The sequence below is a fragment of the Narcine bancroftii genome, chromosome 6, assembly GCF_036971445.1.
Source record: "Narcine bancroftii isolate sNarBan1 chromosome 6, sNarBan1.hap1, whole genome shotgun sequence".
Taxonomy (NCBI): Eukaryota; Metazoa; Chordata; class Chondrichthyes; order Torpediniformes; family Narcinidae; genus Narcine; species Narcine bancroftii.
The window spans coordinates 63866028-63876248 of NC_091474.1; positions in this window are offsets into that span (position 1 = coordinate 63866028).

A 10221-nucleotide genomic window follows, 5' to 3' on the forward strand; every position below is an offset into this window, starting at 1 on the left:
TGGTGGCGTGAAACACAAAAGTTAGCAGGCTCTGTGATCATAGTAAGAGCGCAGAAATGCTGGAGGAACTCAGTAGTCTTACAGCATCCAGAGAAGGTAAAGATATATTACTGATGTTTCAGGCCTGAGCCCTTCTCACCTTGAAGGAGGGCTCAGGCCCAAAACATTGGTGATATATCTTTACCTCTTGTAGGCGCTGCATGAGTTCCTCCGGCATTTCTGTGGTTTAATGAGATGGTGAATCCTCGAGAATAGTTTCACAAGATTCAATTAATGATCATAATAATAAAACATGAAATTCCTTTTTGCCTGCTGCAAGGCAGACAGATTCGCCCCTGGCAGGAATTACCCAGACGCCTCTTACATTTCCTACATTCAGAGAGAAGCAAAAGAAAGTTGTCCACCCCCCATCCCCCCTGAGTCACCGAGCGTCTGTAAATTCGCCTCCAGGGGTTCCGCAGCCACACAGTGTCCACTGGCAACTCAAACTCCAGATCCAAACCTCCGATGCAGCCAGGGACCCTTCAGCGCCCTCGGCATCACCTTACATCCTGGTAACCCTCCAGCCAGTTCAAGCCAGTCTCCAGCAGTCCGCAGCCTGGCACGAGCCTCCCGACGGCAGATTTCACGGATTCCTCGCCTCCAGAAGCCAGCAACCCGATGCAGATCCCCCCTCGCTGGTCCGCCTCCGTGGTCAGTCCTGTGGGTCGTCTCTTCCTCTTCTCCCTCTCAGACAGTGCGTGATTTTCCCATCCTCTGATGCCCTGCTCCAGCCCTCCGCTTCCCCGGAGCCTGCAGCCCCTCATGGCTACTGCCGATTAATAGGCGCCACCATCTTGGGCGCAGACCCTGAGATCATGGGATCTCACCTAAAACCACAAACGGGCCGCTGAAAGCCCATGTGGAGCCGATGGCAGTCAATTGGGCAGCTGGACCCTGCAGGAGCATCTTCGCTCCCCACGGGCCCACACCAGTGGCAAACACTGTCGCTACAGCGGGTCTGTTAGCACCAGCATCTTTAGATCAAGCAGACCATTGGAATCCTTGTGAAGGAAACGTCATCAGCACCTGTAGACACGCACCAAGAGCTGATGCATCCCAAAGAAGTCTTCCAGCCTGAAGTGTCAGCAATTCTTTCTCTCCCACTGATGCTGCTCGACCCAGAGTTCCTCCAGCATATTCCTTGTTGCTCCAGATTCCAGCACTCTCATGCATTTCCATGCCAAGATCTTTCTTGGTTTCTAGCTAGTGGGGCTACCTTTGTCAGATCATCCATACCCAGCTGGAGACATTGCTCTTGAGATGGCTGCAGTGGAGATGGAGCTTTTTGCCAAAGTGCACGTTCGGAATCTCAACCATGAAACTGCAAGTAAAAATAAAGCTGAGAGAGGGCAGCTTTAAGGTCATCCATTCAACCCCCCCCCCCCCACCACATAGGTGGCCACCTATGCACAGATGACGAGGGGAAATGGCCAACATCAGTACCCCTGGTGGGGTGGGGGGGGGGAAGGGTCAACGCCCCTTCAACCTCAATTTCAACAGAGACCCCGTAAAGACCAAGACCATGGGGAGCAAGGAAGCCCCAAGCAACGAAGCCGGAGACCCTTCCCGATGAGCCAGAGTCAATGGAGGAGGGAGCTGCAGAGGGAAAATGGCAGACACTGAAGAAAAGAAAGCCCAAAAATCGCCAGGGAAGAAACTGGCAGCCAACACTGCAAGCAGAGGGAAGAGAAGAGCCAAGGAGCAAACAGAAGCCTCTTGTCGTCTGAGGATGAAGCCAGCTTGAGTGCTCGATGAGGGCAGAGGAAGGGCCAAGATGGAGGGAAGAGAAAGGAGGACAATGGGTTATGTGTACAGCACCCAGAGACCTCCAGCTCCAGGCAACCGGGAGCAGTGTCGAGCCATCATCACCACCCACCCACCCCCCAGCTCCAGGAGACCAGTAGCAGTATAGAGCTATCAACCTGACCGTACCTGAACCTGGAACGCACCCTAACCCTCTTGCGCCAAAGCCTCTAACTCTGCACTCCTACACTGGACCACTCACACACTGGCTGCACCAACAATGGCTGCTCTGCTTTTGCCTGAATCCTTTTATTTGTTCCTGCCAATAAATCACGATTTGATTGATCTGTAAAAGTGCCATGCACCGAGAATGCTCCTTTTTAATCTCCCCAACCTGTGTGGAACTCTCCTCGTGAATCAACTGGTCTACTGAAGTATTTACTGTTGTACGGCGACATAGCATGCAATTTGTGTGCCAGTAGCTCCCATGTTCAGTGCTGAGCAAATGATAATTAGCAACAATGATCAAGAAATAAATGTTGTACTGATCAAGTCTGATCACTTCATTGGTTGAAGATCTTAAGTCCTTCTGAGCCTGCAGACACGAGCTCAGCTTAATAACTCATCAGACAGATGGATGTTCTAAAGGTTCAACTACATCATAACGTACTGCAAACATCAGCCTGACAACCTTAACACGATGTTCCGGAGGAAGGGTCACAGCTTCTATCTGCTGGTTATGTGTAAAGATCACCAAACAATAAGTGTAACAAAGATATACCCCCTTTCTGTATCTTGCAACAAAAGCCCTCGTAAAATTAACACATTGTTTAAACCAGTGGTTCTCCTTTCCACTTACATACCTCTTTAAGTAATCCCTATGCCATCCATCAGTGCTCTGTGAATAGTAAGGGATTGCTTAAGGTGGGATGTGGGTGGGAAGGGAAGAATTGTTACTGAAATATTTTGCTTGAGAAAAATTGTCATTGGCCCATTCCCTTTGGAGTTCTGAAACCATGCACAGAACAAGTCAATGAGGGATGATTAGAACAGTGGTTTTTAAACTTTTTCTTCCCACCCACATCCCACCTTAAGCAATCCCTTACCAATGACAGAGCACTGATGGCATAGGGAAGACTTAAAGTGGGATGTGAGTGAAAAGAAAAAGGTCGAGACCCACTGGTTTAAATGCAAAGATTCCAGACATTGTAAACAGTACACCGTTTGCTAAATCCAAGGTGATACGTCATTTTTTTCCAGACAATGTCAATTAGATACTTAGTAGTCCTGTCAAAGAGTGAAAATCACCTTGTTGACATTTCCAAATCCACCTCCAGGTGGCAGGACCAAGACACTTTCGCAAATCCACTTACTAACTTACTGTGGAAGGTCATCTAGCTGACGTTAAAGTCTTAACTCAACAGCCTCTGCCAAATTTTACACTTCAGAAAGGCACTTTAGGTGGGAAAAAAAGCTTCATCAAGTACTAGCGCTGAAACGGGAGGAGTCACGTGATGGAGTAGTGGCCGGACGGTGAACTCCAGCCCTCTCCAGAAAAGTCGGGAAAAACAAGAGAAAATACAAAGGCACAGAAATACAAGTTAAAGAAAAGTGAGTATAAAGGTGGAAAGAAGATGGAGACAAAAGGAGAAAAATCAAAATCAACAGAAAGAAGAGAGGAAGAGAAGACAACGGAGGAAAAAGGTGAAGGCCTTACCTGTCCGAAGAGGCCCGCTGTGGAGAGAGGAGCCCACTACCTCAGGTCGGTAGAAAAAGAACTACAACAATGGCTCACAGAGCCGAGTAAAAGTGCACAACCGCGCATGAAAAAAAACACACCGACGGGAGGGGGGACCAGCTGGGGAGTCGATCTCCACAGCCGGCAACGACAGCTGCAGAACACCTGCAGCAAGAAGAGACCACAGAAGACAATGGAAACAAGAAAGAAGAAGAGGAAAGGGCAGCAAAAAAACAACAGATGGCCAACCTAGAGGAAGAAGAAGAGGAAGAATACAGTGAAATAGATAAAGGGAAAGGCAAGGTAAAGGATATACTTGCTCTTGTTAGAGGATACATGGAGTCATTTAAAGAATGGCAAACACAGGAATTCAATGATTTAAGAAGAAGAATAAACAACACAGAAAAGAAAATAAATAAAATGGATATGACCTTAACAGAAATGGGGAAAAAAATGGACAAGATGGAAGAACGGGCAATAGCAGCAGAAATGGAGGTAGAAGACTTAAAAAAGAAATTGGAGGAATCTAATAAAAAAACTAAAGAGACACAAGAATTACTAGCTCAAAAAATAGATATAATGGAAAATTATAACAGAAGAAATAACATAAAGATAGTGGGCCTTAAGGAAGATGAAGAAGGCAAGAATATGAGGGAGTTTATAAAAGAATGGATCCCTAAGGCCCTAGGATGTCCAGAACTACAGCAAGAAATGGAAATAGAAAGGGCACATAGAGCATTGGCCCCTAAACCACAACCACAACAAAAACCAAGATCTATTGTAGTAAAATTCCTAAGATATACTACAAGAGAAAAGGTACTGGAGAAGACAATGGAAAAAGTAAGAGAGGGCAACAAACCACTGGAGTATAAAGGGCAAAAAATCTTCATTTATCCAGATATAAGCTTTGAACTCCTAAAGAAGAGAAAAGAGTTCAATACAGCAAAAGCGATTTTATGGAAGAAAGGATATAAATTTACACTGAAGCATCCTGCGGTATTGAAAATATTTATTCCAGGACAACAAAACAGACTATTCTTGGATCCAGAAGAAGCACGAAAATTTGCAGAACAATTACAAAAATAGACTGAGGGATGAAGACGGGTAATGAGAGCAAAAATGATCACGATTGATATGTATGTGGGTAAAGACAAAAATAGACTGAGGGATGAAGACGGGTAAGGAGGGTAAAAATGACCACGATTGATATGTATGCGGGTAAAGAGGTATAAGAGTGAATAGAGACAATGGGCATATGTGAAAGTATCTGTAATTAGAGGAAAACACAGAGAGTATAGACAAGAATTAATAAGGGAAGGTAATGGAATAGAGAGAATAAGGAGGGAATTAAAAGAGTGACCTTTGTGACATATAAAAAGCGAAATCTTTTCTGGGGGGGGCTGGGTGGGGGAAAAGAGCGGTCACTGCAAAATCAGTTGACGCTTGCGAGTGGATTCGCAAATCCAAATGGAGAGGGGAGATGTGGTTGTCCGACAAGGGATAAAGGGCAACTCAGGAGGGGAAGGGGAGATTGGGGATAAAGAAGATAGAAATAGGAGAATAAGGAAAATGTTGGATGTTGTAGGAATGTTGTCTGGTAAAGAGTTGAAAATAAGAAAACAGAAATGGAAAAGGAGGAAAGGTAATGATGGAAAAATGGAAAGAGAAGATAAACAAAATATAAAATGGCTACGCTGAACTATATGACTCTAAATATTAATGGAATACATAACCAAATTAAAAGGAAGAAACTACTAAATTTACTGAAAAAGGAAAAAATAGATATAGCATTTGTCCAAGAAACACACTTAACTGAATTGGAGCACAAGAAATTAAAGAGAGATTGGGTAGGACATGTAACAGCAGCATCGTACAATTCAAAAGCAAGAGGAGTGGCTATATTAATTAGCAAAAATGTGCCATTTAAAATAGAAGAGGAAATAATAGATCCAGCAGGGAGATATGTTATGATAAAATGTCAGATATATTCAGAGCTTTGGAATCTACTTAATATATATTCACCTAACGAAGAAGATCAAAAGTTTATGCAAGATATCTTTTTGAAGGTAGCTAATACGCAAGGGAACATACTAATAGGAGGGGATTTCAATCTGAATTTGGATCCAAATATGGATAAAACGGGGAAAAAAATTAACAGGAAGAACAAAGTAACCAAATTTATAATTAAATCAATGCAAGAAATGAAACTTGTGGACATATGGAGGAAACAAAACCCAAAAGAAAAGGAATACTCATACTACTCGACTAGACATAAAACATACTCAAGGATAGACCTATTCCTGTTATCAGCCCACATTCAAGGGAGAGTTAGGAAAACGGAATATAAAGCTAGACTATTATCGGACCACTCACCCCTGTTATTGGCAATAGAGCTAGAGGACATCCCTCCAAGAATGTATAGATGGAGATTAAACCCCATGCTACTTAAAAGACAGGATTTTAGAGAATTTATTGAAAAACAATTAAAAATGTACTTTGAAGTAAATACGGAATCAGTGGAAGATAAGTTTATACTATGGGACGCAATGAAAGCATTCATTAGAGGGCAAATAATAAGTTATGCAACCAAGATGAAGAAGGACTATAATCAGGAAACAGAGCAGTTGGAAAGGGAAATAATAAACATAGAAAAAAAATTAGCAATAAAGGAAGATACAACCAAAAGAAGAGAATTGGCGGATAAAAAAATAAAATATGAAACATTACAAACATATAAGGTGGAGAAGAATATAATGAAGACAAAACAGAAATATTATGAACTAGGTGAAAAAACACACAAAATCTTAGCATGGCAGCTTAAGACAGAGCAAACTAAGAAAATGGTATTGGCAACAAGGAAAAAAGACAAACAAATTACATATAATCCAAAAGAAATTAAGGAAAACTTCAGAGAATTCTATGAACAATTATACCGAACTGAAAACGAAGGGAAAGAAGGGAAAATAGATGAATTTTTGACTAAAATTGAACTACCAAAACTACAAATAGAGGAACAAAATAAATTAACAGAACCATTTGGAACAGTAGAAATACAAGAGATAATAAAAAATTTACCAAATAATAAGACACCAGGAGAGGATGGACTCCCAATAGAATTCTACAAAACATTTAAAGACCTAATAATACCGCCCCTCCTGGATGTAATCAACCAGATTGATGAGACACAAAACTTACCAGATTCATGTAAAACAGCAATAATTACAGTGATACTAAAACAAGGGAAAGATCCACTCTCACCAGCGTCATATAGATCAATATCTCTGCTAAACACAGATTATAAGATAATAGCTAAACTATTAGCGAACAGATTAGCAGAACAGGTACCGAAAATGGTAAATTTAGACCAAACTGGATTTATCAAAAAAAGACGCACAACAGACAATATTTGTAAATTTATTAACTTAATTCATGCAGTAGAAGGAAATAAAGCACCGGCAGTAGCAGTTGCTTTAGACGCAGAGAAGGCCTTCGACAGAGTAGAATGGAATTACTTGTTCAAAGTATTGCAAAAATTCAGTTTACCGGAGAAGTTTATTAATTGGATTAAAGCATTATATGAGGGACCGTTAGCGAAAGTGACAGTAAATGGACATGTATCAAAGCAATTTAACTTAAGCAGGTCAACGCGGCAGGGATGCCCACTATCACCATTATTGTTTGCGCTAGCTATAGAACCACTAGCAGAATCGATAAGAAGAGATAATAATATAAAAGGAATAAAAATAAAAGACAGGGAATATAAAATTAGTCTGTTTGCGGATGATGTGATAGTGTACTTAACAGAACCAGAACTATCAATAAAAGAACTATATAAGAAATTGAAGGAATATGGAGAAGTGTCGGGATACAAGATAAACGTAAATAAAAGTGAAGCAATGCCTATGAATAACGCGGATTTCTCAAAATTTAAGGAGGAATCCCCATTCAGATGGCAAACGCAGGCAATAAGATACCTAGGTGTGCAAATAAACAAAAATCTAGGCCAATTATATAAACTCAATTACAATCCACTAATGAAAAAATTACAGGACGATTTAGAGCATTGGAAAGAGCTACCACTAACACTGATAGGAAGGATAAACTGTATTAAAATGAACATTTTTCCAAGGATACTATACTTATTTCAGACATTGCCAATACAACTGACAGAAAAATTCTTCAAAGAGTTAAAGAAAATAATAAGGAGATTTTTATGGAGAGGGGGGAAACCGAGGATAGCACTAGATAAATTAACAGAATGGTATAAACAAGGAGGCTTACAATTGCCAAACTTCAAAAATTATTATAGAGCCGCACAATTAAGGTACCTATCAGATTTTTATCAAACAAGGGAAAAACCAGACTGGACGAGACTAGAATTAGATAAAATAGGGGAAAAGATACCTGAACACATATTATATAAATGGGACGAAAAATTGGTACAACATAGAACTTCTCCAGTATTACACCATCTCCTCAATATATGGAAGAAGATTCATGTAGAAAGAAATAAAATAAATTACCAAATACCAAAACTAATATTGACGCAAAATAAGCTACTCCCTTTTACAATAGACAACCTTGCCTTTAGAAAATGGGAAAAAAAAGGGATTAAAAGAATAGAAAATTGTTTTTCAGGAAGTAGATTCTTATCCTTTGAACAAATGAGAGATAAGTACAATATAACTGGAGATACAGCGCTGGCATATTACCAACTGAGATCCTACTTGAAAGATAAATTAGGAAGCAACTTGAGTTTACCAGAGGGAAGTAACCTTGAATATGTGATTACAGATACAATGTTAATCAAAAGATTTATAAAAAATATGTATATTAAACTGCAAGAAAAGGAGAATGAGGAAACAAATGGTAAAACTAAACAAAAATGGGAACAAGATTTAAATATAAAGATAAAAAAGGAAACATGGGAGAAGTTATGCTCTGGAACGATGAGAAATACAATAAATACGAGGCTGCGTATGATACAATATAATTGGTTACACAGACTATACATTACACCGCAAAAGTTAAATAAATGGGACCCAACAGTATCTGATAGATGTTTTCGATGTAAAAAAGAAAGGGGAACAACAATTCATGCAATCTGGACATGTGAGAGAGTAGAAAAATTTTGGGATGATCTCAATCAGATATTAAATAAAATAACAGAAAACAATATACCAAAGAATCCAGAGATCTTTCTCCTAAGTAACATAAAAAATAAAGAATTTGGAATTGACTTGGAAGATGCACAAAAAAGATTTGTCAAGATAGCCCTAGCCGTAGCAAAAAAATGTATTATGTCAACCTGGAAATTGGAAGATAATTTGAAAATACAACAATGGTATATAGAAATGAATAAATGTATTCCATTAGAAAAAATAACATATAGTTTAAGAAATAATATTGAAATATTCGAACAAGTATGGGAGCCTTACATTAAATACAATAGCGAAAACCTACCGGGAACAAACATTACCTAAGTTGATGGAAGGAGAAGAAAAGAAAAGAATGGACTCAGTAGAATTTCTGGTGTATTTTTGTTGAATGACAACATTGTCTAACTGAATTAATGCAACCTAGATTGTCTACCTAAAATGGATGAGGGGGGGGGGGGGGGTGGGGGGGTGGCTTGGGAGGAGGGAGGGGGGAGGGAGAAAAAGTCACTGTAAATGTGTGGAAAAGAAAAAGTGTATATCATGGCTATTGTGATTTATGGTGTGAAAAAAAAAAAAAGTACTAGCGCTGAAACATTGTGCTGCGTGTAACTGGTCTATGATTTGGTGGCCACAAGATGTCTCAGAAACTCTGTGCTTATCCTCTTCTCGCAGCTGCAGTTTTGATGAAGACGTCCCTGCAACTCTTGCTCATTTCTCCACAGGTGCTGCCTGACCCTCTTTTGTCCAGTGTCCAGCTTGTCGTCCTGCCTCTTGCTGGTCAGATTGAAACAGCCAAAGTTTTTCACTTTCCAAAGGCCAATCAATGGTTGAATGTCTGAAGAGCCTTCAAGCAAATATTTGCTATCTCATAGTAAAGCTGGTTACCCTTTACTAAAACAGTGAGGTTTTGTTTAGATGACAATAATTACAATCCAATTTGTTGAGGGTGCTTGTCTGAGGAGAGATTAAACAAACAAACCCAACAAAACTTTCCTTCTCCAACAAATTTTTGAAAGACATGAAACTGGGGGTGAGGGGCAGGAATCACTAGAGTTTGGAAGAATCTTATTGAAATGTACAAGGTAGGTACTGTGACAGAGTATATAAATATGTTTTTGGGAGATAAATTGGGAAAGGTTGTTAGAGTAGGTCACATGCAAATACTTTAAAACAGATCTTACTTAAAATACTGGAGTTCTGCCCCATGCTAGACATATCAACTCTCTAAACCAACAATAACCTTCCTGAGCGGTAACCATTTACCTTTCAAGCACCAAAGCCTGGTGAACTTTACAGATGTTACATTCTGTGCACAGTATAAGAATTGCCTGCAACCAGTGAACTTGGAGGAATGAGATTGGACTGTCAAAGAACTTTTCTGAACTTACACACACAAAGTTTGATCCAGCTTTCATGTTTAAAGATAATTAAAAGCAACTTTTGTTTAAGTAACCATTTGTCTTGGTGAATATCTATTGCTGCTGGGTTTTGGGGTCCTCTGGGCTCATAACAGTACTGAGAGAAGACAAGAGCCTGCAG